The sequence below is a fragment of the Pinus tabuliformis genome, chromosome 1_2 (assembly GCF_031772625.1).
Source record: "Pinus tabuliformis cultivar Carrire ecotype Pingquan chromosome 1_2, CPIR1, whole genome shotgun sequence".
In the NCBI taxonomy this organism is placed as follows: Eukaryota; Viridiplantae; Streptophyta; class Pinopsida; order Pinales; family Pinaceae; genus Pinus; species Pinus tabuliformis.
The window spans coordinates 123,275,366-123,287,195 of NC_142298.1; the positions used below are offsets into that span (position 1 = coordinate 123,275,366).

The 11,830-nt window shown below is 36.5% G+C and overlaps 1 non-coding gene across 1 annotated transcript; it reads left to right on the top strand.

Annotated features, from left to right (window-relative positions):
• Positions 1 to 8,269: 8,269 nt before the first annotated feature.
• On the top strand, positions 8,270 to 8,416 carry LOC149204819 (U4 spliceosomal RNA). Its single transcript, XR_016253151.1, has one exon. It is a non-coding gene; the product is annotated as a U4 spliceosomal RNA (small nuclear RNA).
• Positions 8,417 to 11,830: the final 3,414 nt, after the last annotated feature.

Genomic DNA, 11,830 nt, shown 5'->3' on the forward strand with positions numbered 1-11,830 from the left:
CCACTATGTCCTAGGAATGCCAAGTCTTTATCCTCTTGGTTGGAAATATTACTTCACGAAAACAACATATTTGACACAAAAATTTTCTGAAACTAACAAACATGAGTGTATCCAACAACAATGACATTTCTATTGGCATGCCCTCAAAATGTGAGGAAGTATCAAACATGCACTGCACTTCCAAGGCACTCCTCTTTCTTCATGTGTCTTCATAGAGAGCCCTCAAGTTTGATACTCTTGCAAGTACTACTACAAAGTTCTAGCTCTAAAGGCACTCAGATTTCAAATAGATGAATGTATTGTATCTTGGTTCTAAATGATAGACATAATGATGGAAGCATCCACTAATCCTAAGCTCAATTATATGTCTCTATGAAATAGCATTAAGGAAAATGTTTCTATAAAGATTTAGGTCCAACTCAACATGGACAAAGAAACAAGGTTTGACTTAAAATTAGGCAAGACTTAAGAGTTAATTCAGGAAATTTGGTCAAAAGAAAATAACTTGGACAAAAATTTTATTTTTAAACTGTCAAGTTTTACCTGATTCTTGCCCAAGCCCAAGTTAGATCATGAGATAGTTCTGCTCGAGTCTAAGTTAGACCTTGAATTTTTCCAAGTTAAGCTTCGACTCCATCTAATCTGCTCAGATTTAGATCCCAGCTGAGTCATACTAGCCAAGTAAGCTCAATTGAATCTAGTAACTATGGCTACAAGTATCTTTACCAGTTAAGGTAATAATGGCCCAAACATGATATGAAAAATAAATACAATGTGATGAATCATTTCTTATGATTTAGGATTGATACATTTCATATGATGGAAATGTTATGTTGTCATGTATGGATAGGGTTGACAAGGATATGGTGAAATTTTCAAAGGCTACAGGCTATCATAAATAATGGTATGGTAATTCAAGACCAGTTAGCTTCCTATGATCAGTTTTGATTATACTTATAGGACCATTTATTGTAGATGTGTTGGAAAAGGTATCAAAAGGTTTGTGTTAGGTCATTTTTTAGTTCAAATATTGTTAAAATTGGCAACTAGGGCCAAACTCCATGTGGGTCTTCTTATTTATGGCAGTTGATATTTTTCTTGGATTCCTCTCGTCGAGAGGTGTAGAATTAATCTAAAGATAATCTGATTCTCACATGTATTCATGGAGATATGAATTTATTTATGCCATTTGACAATTTCTCAAGGTCGGCAAGCAACCAAATTACCCCAACTTGTCCTCAACGTTTTATTATAGATAGAAGAGGTCTTCAAGTCATTTTGTACACACACTTCTCCTAAGATCTCTCTCCACTCGTTTGGGTTTGGTGGCTAGAGAGATCAAGAGGGAGAAGCCCTAGATGCAGTGAAGAAAGGGTCTTCTAAGAGAGCCCTAGATGCAGAACTAAAGAGCCCTAGCTGCAGTCTTATGGGGAGATCTTTTTGTAGGTAAGAGGAGATCTATACGCTGTCAAGAGGGAGTTATATTCATAGCTCAAGGAGGAAGTCTAGTCATTTTTCTAAAAGGATATCTGACCATGCCCTAAACACAGTCACAAAGTATGTATAGCCACTATCTTGGAGGTGCCCTAATGTCCTAAATGCAGGCCTTATTCCGCAGCAACAAGAGGCCTAATCAGCAACCCTAATCTGTTATTAAGAGAGACACATACGTAGTGTTGTGAAGCTCCTATTTGCTATAATAAAAATACCTTATATGCAGCTCTCTGAGCTGTAGTTGGAGAGGCCCTAACTAGCAACATATGAAGGCCTAAAGCCGCTATTAGAACCCTTGTCACAGCATGTAAGGGACCCTTAGACGCAGCCAGAAAAGTGAACCTAGCCACAAAAAAATGGAGTTTCTCATCGGCGTGAAGGGTCACATTGTCGTAGGTGACAACATGGTATAATGCAAGGTTGTTTGGGCATGTTAGTGTTGTTCTTGAGATCGATTTGAAGGACATAAGTATCCGACAAAAGGAGGAGCTAGGGACTAATTTTTAAGGGTTGTTTCGATCATTGTTTGAAGGGATCAAAGGTACAGTCCACTGCTAGGCTAGGCTGCAAGCCATAGCCAACAGTTGGAGGCCTTTTAGTACCTGCATTTAGAAGGTAAGAATCCCTATTAGGCAGCGTATCATTGGAGGATTGTATGAAGGCTAGCCATAGTAAATAGATGAATTGTGGGGTGTGTTTAGGTTGTTGTAGCACTTAGATCTTGTGCCCTAACTAGTGACCAGGTCTGCCATGAAATGCACCAGTCCTTGTAGCATATGAAAGGTGCCATATTAGCAGCCTTGTCATGATTAGTGAAGCAGGGAAGGAACTACATATCTTTAGTACTTGATATCAGAATTGCAACCTCATTGTGTCATTGTCACGAAGAAGATATTTGATCTCTTATTTGGCAAGTCAAGTATTGACTTCAAATCATTGTACTCTATCTCTTTCTCTCTAGTGAACTATTGAAGAATATAAGAAGAATTGATCAAGGCTTTCCCCACATTGGTGTTTATCTCTGGCTGGTGCCTCATCTTGTGTCCTCTTGTCTTGGCTTGTCTTCTACTATTTGTGTTTATGTTCTATCTGCACTTTACTATCATGTTGATGTGATTGCTAATCTGAATATTGTCATTGGGCTAATATGAAAAATTGAAGTAAATTGCTCTAAGCATAGAACATACCAAAATTTAATAGATATCAACCCCAATGAACAATGTACTTTTAGGCATATAACAACATGAGTTTCCAGAATTACTATACAAAATTTAAGTGGATTGATACTCACTGCCTTGAGATCTTATTGTCGACATAAAAGGACAAAGTATAAATGTGTACTAGACAAAGTGATAATCTAATATGAAGCTTCCCATAAGTGTTGTTAACTGTCATTGGAATTATCTTATCATTGATTTGATTTTTACTTTGGAAAATTATGAACCTTATCTCAATGCCCATTCTGAGTCATCCAGAGTTAAGTACTTGATTGACTATCATGCCCAGAATCACTTGGATAGTTCACCAAATACTAGGGCTCAAGATTTGTGGTATTGTATGTAATTCCTAGTTTGCATGGAAGGAGATGGATTTTGTAGTTATGGGTAATGTTGTATGTTATGCATGGTTGTCTACCCATATGATAAATGCACTTCCTCAAGCTTAATGGTTTACACATTATGGGAAACAACATACAAATCTATGGGACAATATTATTTCCCACAAGGAATGAAAATTGGATGTTCCCTTTGGTCTGGGCCACTAGATGTCAAATATTGACTTGACATATCAAAATGACCTAATGTAAGTAGTTGCATGGTCTTACCAAAATGACCTCATGTAAGCACCTATGTGGTCAATAATGACTTACACATTTTATTACTCAAGCTAGTGTCATGATGCTTGTTGCATGACTTGTGTGATTTATTAGTCAAGCTAGTGTCATGGTGCATGTTGCATGACTTGCATGGGTTTTGTTGCATGAAATGAAAGGCCCTTGCCTCATGCAATAAATTTATCCCATGGTGTTTCCTATACCTATGTCCTAGTACCCTTTTGCATAGGTTCTAACCTATGGTTTTGCTAAAATTACTACACAAATGTTGGTTTCTGATATACGTAAATATATTACAGGGGAGCTTACCTCGATAGTTATTGGAAATCTATTTGGAACAATTGGAAACAACAATATTCAGTAATCTATAACAAAATTAGCAGATTTAGACCAGACTTGTCACTTGATTTCATTCCAAAAATGTACTAAAGATTAAAATACACAGTATTGAACTCATCAAAAGGTGTACCATTTTTCTAATACAAATCTTGGCATAAATCATGTTGAAAGACCTGTGCTAAATCTACATGCATACAAGCATCTTAGTTTAGAGTGTAAAAAGTCTTGTTGACTGCTCAATGACAGGTTATAAATATTGTTTATGTCCAGTTAAGGAAGCAACCATTAATAGTAAGAATAAATACAGTGAAGACAAATCTAATCATGTAGGTTTATACTATGTTTCAATTGACTATATCTTTGTTTTACTGTTTACTGTTATCAATTTAATCCTTGCTTTTTCATCTTGTTGAAAGTATCAAAGAGAATCTATAGTGTGGACTGTATGAATACAGGTAGAAGGAATCAACCTATATACTACTAGAAACGAAGGGGTGCACAGGGAACACGCCATAGTTTCCAATTTCCTATGGATAATGGATTGTGCTACATCTTTTGCAGCCAGTAGACCACATTTGCAATGCCACAATTTCCACAAAGTCTTGTCATATAGAGTAATAGCTACAAAAATAAAGTGAGACTCCCAACATATTTGACCCATAAAGAAATTCCAAATTTATGGAAATGGTTGGATTTGTATTCAAGACAGATCTTTGAGCTTCTATGGGATGATTATGCTTGTGGAGTTCTATCTGTGAGTATTAGTCGCATATAATGACTATGTAATGGCCTATGTATCTAACATCTCTCATCAAATTGTGTGTGATTTTAAGGTTTTTTTTCTCGGCAAAGCTATCTAATCTATTATATTATGTACAGGTAAGCATTACATTCAAAAAGGCAGGCTGCCCAGGGTCGACTGTGGCATGTTGGGTAGCTTTACTTGACTCAGAATTCGCCCTCGTAGGGGCAGCACTTCCCACATGACAAAACATGGAGTTGTTTCCACGTCATACCAAAACGGCCCATGCAGGGGCATCAAACAGACAGACGCGTAACAGACTTTGCAAGGCCTACTGCCTATACTATAGTGAACGTGAACATAAACAAGAACTGAAAAGATACAAACATAGATATTTAGCTTAATCCAGGCCTCGACCGAGACCCAAAATCTATACCAGACCTGAAAGAGAGAAATGTATGACATGGTGTGCCGCTGGGGACTAATCTTCAGGTTTTTCCTCAATAATTCTGCTCCAGCCTTGGCCTTCTGGGATGCCTGCCCACATTTCCATAGGGTCCTGTGCTATGGCCCGCGTCTCCTGCTCTTGAAGTCGGGTAGGGGACTGCTGAAGCTCCTTCTCTGGATTTCCCTCTGCAATTGTCAGCTGCACCACTGGGCGTTTCTCCCCACTGCCCTCTGGAAGTACCTCAGCGGAGACCGGTTGCAATGAATAACTTAAGTTGACAAAGATGTTCTCCATGTTCAACATTTCACTTGTAAGTGATAGATGGATCGACTCTTGTATCAATTGTGCACACAAAATTTCTCTAAAGTAATAAGAAATTTAGTAGCAATTAGCAACATAGTTTATTAGCAATTAGCAATAAACTGACTATATTAAAAACTCAAAGAAACTTAAAAAAAAAGAATGGAGCAATCAATCAATCATCAAAAAATCTATTGAGGATCTCAGCAAAGAAAAAGAAATCAATTGAACAGTCCTTGGGAGAGCACCAGGTAGAGTGTCTAGAAGTTCAGTCAGCACTTGCACAAAATAGAAGATATGCATTGGGTGTTAGCTTGTCTTTGGATAACCCAAGATCTGATGAAGGGAAGAAAAAGAAAAGAAATCAAAGACCAATTGATAATGAGCCTGAAGAATTAGTATGTTCAGAAAACCCCAAAGAGCATACAAAGATTCCAAAAAGGTTTCAAAGAAAATTCAAGGACTCAGAGAAAAGTGAGACAGATGAAATTCTTCTATCTCAGACAGAAGAATATCAGGATGTTGATGAAATTGGTGATACAAAACTGGTTTCAAGCATTCACAACGATGCTCAAATGAGTTTATATCTGCAGTCAGGTGAAGATAAGTTTCTGCATAAAAGAGCGAAGACTAACTTGGAAGAGGATGCAGAAATAGTTGTTGGGGTAGTTTCAAATAGATCAGTTGGCAATTCACAGTATGGTTTACATGAGCAGACAGACAAGGAGAAGCCATTGAAGAAAATGGGGAAGAAGATGTCAAAAGAAGATGTTGTTGTCCTTACTGAAGGGAAAGAATTGAATGGGTTGCATGTTAACCCTAGGTTTGGTTCATGCCAGGAATTGGTTGGAGAAAAGCCATTGAAGAGAGGTGCTAAGAAGGCAGAGGATGCAAAAATCCTTGATAGGATGGCAGAGTCTAATGGAATTAAAGGTAGTGCCCAGCCCCTTATGTGCTTGGATGGAGATGAATGCAAGCCTGGAAATAGAAAAGCAAGGAAAGTAAAAGTTGATGTTGAAATCCTTGGTAGGGTGTCAGAGCTAAATGCTTTGCACAATAGTGATCAGCCCAACTACCAACAGATAGATGAAAGTAAGCATGGGAAAAAACAAGTGAAGGAGGATAATATTGTATCCTTAGCAACCTTGTCTTCCAAACAAGCTATTATAGCTGATAAAGTAACCACAGACACAAAACCCTCAAAGAAGCTCCCCCTATGGCTATACCATCGGTTGCTTCCAGTTTTTCATTCTCTGTTATACATTTTCTCTCTGTTGTTAGAACAACTATGCTTTTCCCCTCTGCAGAAGATATTTCAGAGGTGGTCAATCATTCTGAAAAAAGTGATGGGGAGAGAGAGAGCTCAAACCAGGAGGGTCAGTTCACATTTTCTTCTGATGGGAAGGTTGAGGATCAAAATTGTGTGTTCTTAAATTGTCGCCTTGATGGCCATCCTGACATGTGTAAAATAGGTATAGATCCCAGTTATCCAAAATGTGAGTTATATCAACAATTCTGGGAATTCTTTGAAGCCATTTGCAAACCTAGGTTGCTTGCATACCCTTTCAAAGGGTACTCAAAACCTAAATGTGGCTCTTTGAAAAATTCCATCATGACTAGAGGCCTTGCAATACTTGGAAGAGGATGCTATATAAGGTTACGTAGCTAAGACTTGTTTCCCTAGAAAATTTCAGTCCTTCAGTGAGTAAGGTAGGTGGGTATTGAGTTATGTTATAATGGCTACACCTGTCAAGATTCTTCTTATATACCTATGTTATATCTATGTGTCCCTTTCTGCCATGCTAAGCGAGAGTTTGTCCACTACAACAATTCTTTAGTTTTTCATATGCTTATTTGCGTGTATTGATGGCTTGGTCTCAGTCGTAGCGAGACTTGCTATTCTGAAGTTCATTCAATGTTTAAATCTCTTTTATATTTATATTTTCATTTGATTCACATATTAAATCTTATGAATGTTGGACAAGTAATAGTTACGTTCTTTCTACATTTATTCAAATTTTCACATTGTAAAATGCCTATTACATTGCCCATAGAATTCCAATTCAATTCTGTGTGCTATAGGTTTTGAGTTATTGTACTATGTTTGTCTTCTATTTACCTACTCCATATAGGTTGGGTTCAATGCAAATACCCAAATATGGGACCTACTTGAACTCGTGACTAGGAGTGGGTGAAAAACACACCAGATCACCATCTAAACAAGAGTTAGTGGACTAGAAGATGGTTTATTTAAAATGATGTAGGTTTCTTCATTTGTGGCCTTGGGCTAAGTTTGAGGCGCTACCACTCTATCTTCCACAAAAGAGGTGATTGGTTTAAAATGATGCAGTTTTGCTGCTTTTTGGCCTTAGGATTAGTTGGAAGTGATTGGACTCTATCTTCTGCAAAAGAGTTAAGGGTATTATATTAAGTTTAAATGGAGGAGAATCATCTAACAATGGAATGGGTATTAAATGAATTTTAGTTGGAGGGAAATTTAATGTCAATTCAATCAGAGTGTTGTCATTGAATGTTTACAAGTAACATGAATTTATTACAAGCTTGCTAAGAAATTAGTTTGTCTTTTAATATGGGACAACTCAAATGAACATCAATTATAGTGCACCTGAAAGTGAACATCATCTTCTCTAAAGCTTTTGCACTTTAACCTAATTATTCCAACTCACCCTATATTTTTTAGCTCTTTCATTAAATTGTACTAATTAACCACTAAAAAGTTTCAATACATAAAAATCATCCTCATTTTCTTCATATATATATATATATACAAAATCTTTTTCTTCATACATATATATATAAATAAAAAACATTTAACAATATAGTGGTAACCTTGATTTTTAAAATACCATATAACTACCATCTACTTACACAAATATAAACAAATAAAATTTTCATATATATTATTAATTAATTATTCAGATATCATTAAAAAAATACCATATCTGATATTCTCTTTACACATTATAATCATACAAATAATTGAACATTCTCTCTATCAACTAAAAAATATATTGTATTTTCCCACATCTCACAATTCAAAAACAGAAATACAAAGAAGAGTATAAAGTGGAGTAACAAATGATATGTAGTCATATTTGCACTTGGGGCAATGACGCAGCTAGTGAGGTAAAACCGAGGCGCGTCAATTGCTAGTTGAAAACTATTTCCAACCCCCTTGTTGTCCTGGGCTACGCCTGGTCCTGCGAGAATTTTTGGAGGGCTCGCCTTTGGCTCGGGCTCCAAATAATTCAAATTTCCAAACTGGTAGCAAACTATAAATACAGAAGACGAAATTTCCATGGCTGGGATTGCTGGTTAACTTATAATATTGTCGGTTAACTAATAATATTTTCCTATATGGCATCTGTTGGCCTATGGTAAATTCGGGAAGATATTTCTTCGTGGATGTTCAGGATTTATTCAGGACTGGGTGAAGAACATTACGTGGGTGGGACTGACTGTTCAATTCGGATATTGTGCTATATGGCATATGTTAGGCTATGGTAAATGCAGGAAGATATTTCTTCATGGATGTGGATGAAGTATTATTGTTACCAGAATACCAAATACTACAAGAGAACTTGCATCGTTGCAGTTATTACCATCTCTTTGGTCTGCTGTAAAAGCCAGTTAGTTTATAATTCTACTCTAAGTTATTTGTTCATTCTTTCTACAGAAAACATTTTATATGCACGTCAATATCAACTCTATGTAGGGATGCAGTGGCATTCGCCATGGGATTGGACATCAAAACCTTTCGTTTGAATTCTAGTAATTTTTTATTTGAGCTTCAACCAGAACAACAACAATTCTAAGTGTTGGATGATTTGAATATGATTATTCATGAGGGTTTGAAATTATTCATTAATTTTTCTCCATATATATGGAGATGTAACATGTAGCAGCTTTGAGGGGTTTGGAAATCAGAGCTTTCTCAACCATTCAAAGTGTTTGGCACTTGGAATATGATTGAAGTTTATTAGGGTTTGAGATTCATTAATTCAGTCTTTTCCTTAATGATTAAAGTTCATTAAGGAGTTATTAGGAGTTGTAAAGGTGTGTGAAAATTTTATAATGTAATCCAGTCACTGTAAACTGATGAGAAATTTGAGAATATTACTTGTCATGGCAGAAATTTGATGATACTTGTTGGCATGGCACTGATTCTCAAAACGGTTTGAGATGAAAACATCTTCAGTAACAACAAGGTGAATTAATCATTTTTTATATTCTGTAAATAATTGGCCTATCATACTCTCATGACCATAACACCTCTCTATAGTGAGCTTTAACTTCTATTTGGATGAGTAGGGCAAGTTCATGAATTGTAGAGTGATATAAGGTTGATAAATCTTCCCATTCCCATGTGTTGGCGCAGATAAGTGATAGGCTTTTATGAAAACTGTAATGACCTATGTTACCATGGCAGAGCCTTGCTAATCACCTTGCTCAATTGAAAGAATCATCTCTCCAAAGGTCAGACAAATGGAATCATTTCAATATAAACGGAAAATAGAACAGTGTTTTGTGTGCAAGTTAAGAAGCCCTTCAAAGTTCCAGCCAATGGTGAAAGAAAACAATAGGATGGATGGCACTGGGATGCACGTTGGATCTTACATTGAGAAGGAATATTTAATAGCAAAAAGAAAAGTATCATATGCATCGAATTTGGATGGCCCCTTATTCCAGGTCTCCCACATGATAGATGCTAAGCAATGTCTTGCCCTTGCCCCCTGCGTGCATTTTCAGTTATTTGGGTCTGTTTGTAGGTCATGCAGGAAATTCATTCACAGCAGAGTTCTTTATAGTAAGAAGACATGATGGTACAGTAGAGGAATTACTTTATGTTCTGATTGTAGATTTAAATGGGTTGGCCACGGGATGGATATATCCTTGTTAGTATGTTTGGTTGAGAACTCTGTAGAGAGAGTGGACAAGGAAGGATGACCATAGGTTTGAAACCAAGGAGATGAATGATGTTTTGCATAACCCACATTAAATAAAATTCTATCCATTCACTTTGACTTAAAAACTAGACCATTAGATTCCTATTTGATGATTTAGTATAGAAGGTACATTACAAATTGGTATAAGAGCCATTGGTTATAGCACTAGGGATGTACAGGCTCAAAGACATAAATAATAAGATGAAAATCTTCACAAGCGCAGTTCTGGGATGGTAAGACAACATTAGGACTTTCTCAGCTATGGCTATTTCCTACATATGGGTGTGATGTCATTGTGAAGTTCTCAACAAAGATGAATCTTGTGTATTGAATAGAAATTTCTAGGATATGCACCAAATGAGGAAGATAGGAAAGATATGTGGAGGGTATTTAAGAAATGTTAATCTAAATATATTTTGTAGATTCCCCAAGTGTGTGCTATGCAGATAATACGTGTGGAAAAGATGTCCTTAAGCTCTTGTGTGAAATGCAACAAGTAAAATGGGGTTGAACTTTTTTTTTTGCCACCTTTTTCATTGTATATGGTTACCAATATCTCTAGAATGAAGCAAGTCCATATCCAACTTGGGGAGTCAGATTGGCATCTAAAGTGATTGTGGAGAAGAACCTTGTCGATATGTATGATTACAAGTGGAACATGGAGACGGTGTTGTCCTATGACAGTTCTTTTCTTGTAGTGTCAAGAACCTATGATTAAGAGGATTACTTAGGTTACATATATTGCTTACTTTACATTCTAGACTTACAAAGCTGTATGCGAAACTTGTCTGAAAACCTTTTCTATATTCTGTAAGCTTGGGATTGCATAGGTCAATTGTGTGGGCTCTTTCGATAGTTCAAATTGATCTCTAATTGTCACTTGTGATATGTTATAACTATGTGATTCAATTTGATTTTAGTTTTGTACTCTTCGATGTATTCTGGAGTACAAAAGATCATGGAGAGGTCTTTGATGCTCTTATATTCTCTGAATCATCATCGATAAAAACTCTAGTTGGAAATGATAGAAATCAGTTTGCATAAACAAGAGGTAGTCTGTGAAATATCAATTATGCTACACTGAATTCAAAATCATAGCACATGATTAACACAGAGCCAATCCTGATTTTTGTTGCTATCTTTCCACAATGGGACACAATGGGTCGTGTAGAAGTTGTATTCCAAGTTTGGATAAAAATGAAGTTGCACACAAGTTCTTCCACAAATGTTTGTAATAGAGATAGTGTTATGGAGCACCATGATTGTTGCATATGTACAAAATGGTCTCCATCATGAAGCTTTGAATCTCTTTCATCATTTATAAGTTATAGGATTGAAGCCCAACTCTGTGACCTTTGCAAGCATTCTCCCTGAATATGCCATCTATTAGTCCCACAAGAAGGTCAAGAAGTCCATGTCTATATAATAAAGAATAGATTGAAGGGGCATTATTTTGTGGGGAATGCACTAATAGATATATACACCAATTGTGGAATTGTCGATATTGCTCACACTGATTTTGAGGGCATGTCTCAAAGAGGCATAGTCTCATGGAATTTACTGATGATGGGTTATGTACAAAGTAAGAAGTGTAGTGAGGCCAATAAATTCTTCTGTCAAAAGGGTATTGGATGTGGTAAACTCTGATGAGGTCACATTTTCCATCCTTTTATTGACGTGTGTTCACATAGCTGCTCTGCAGCATG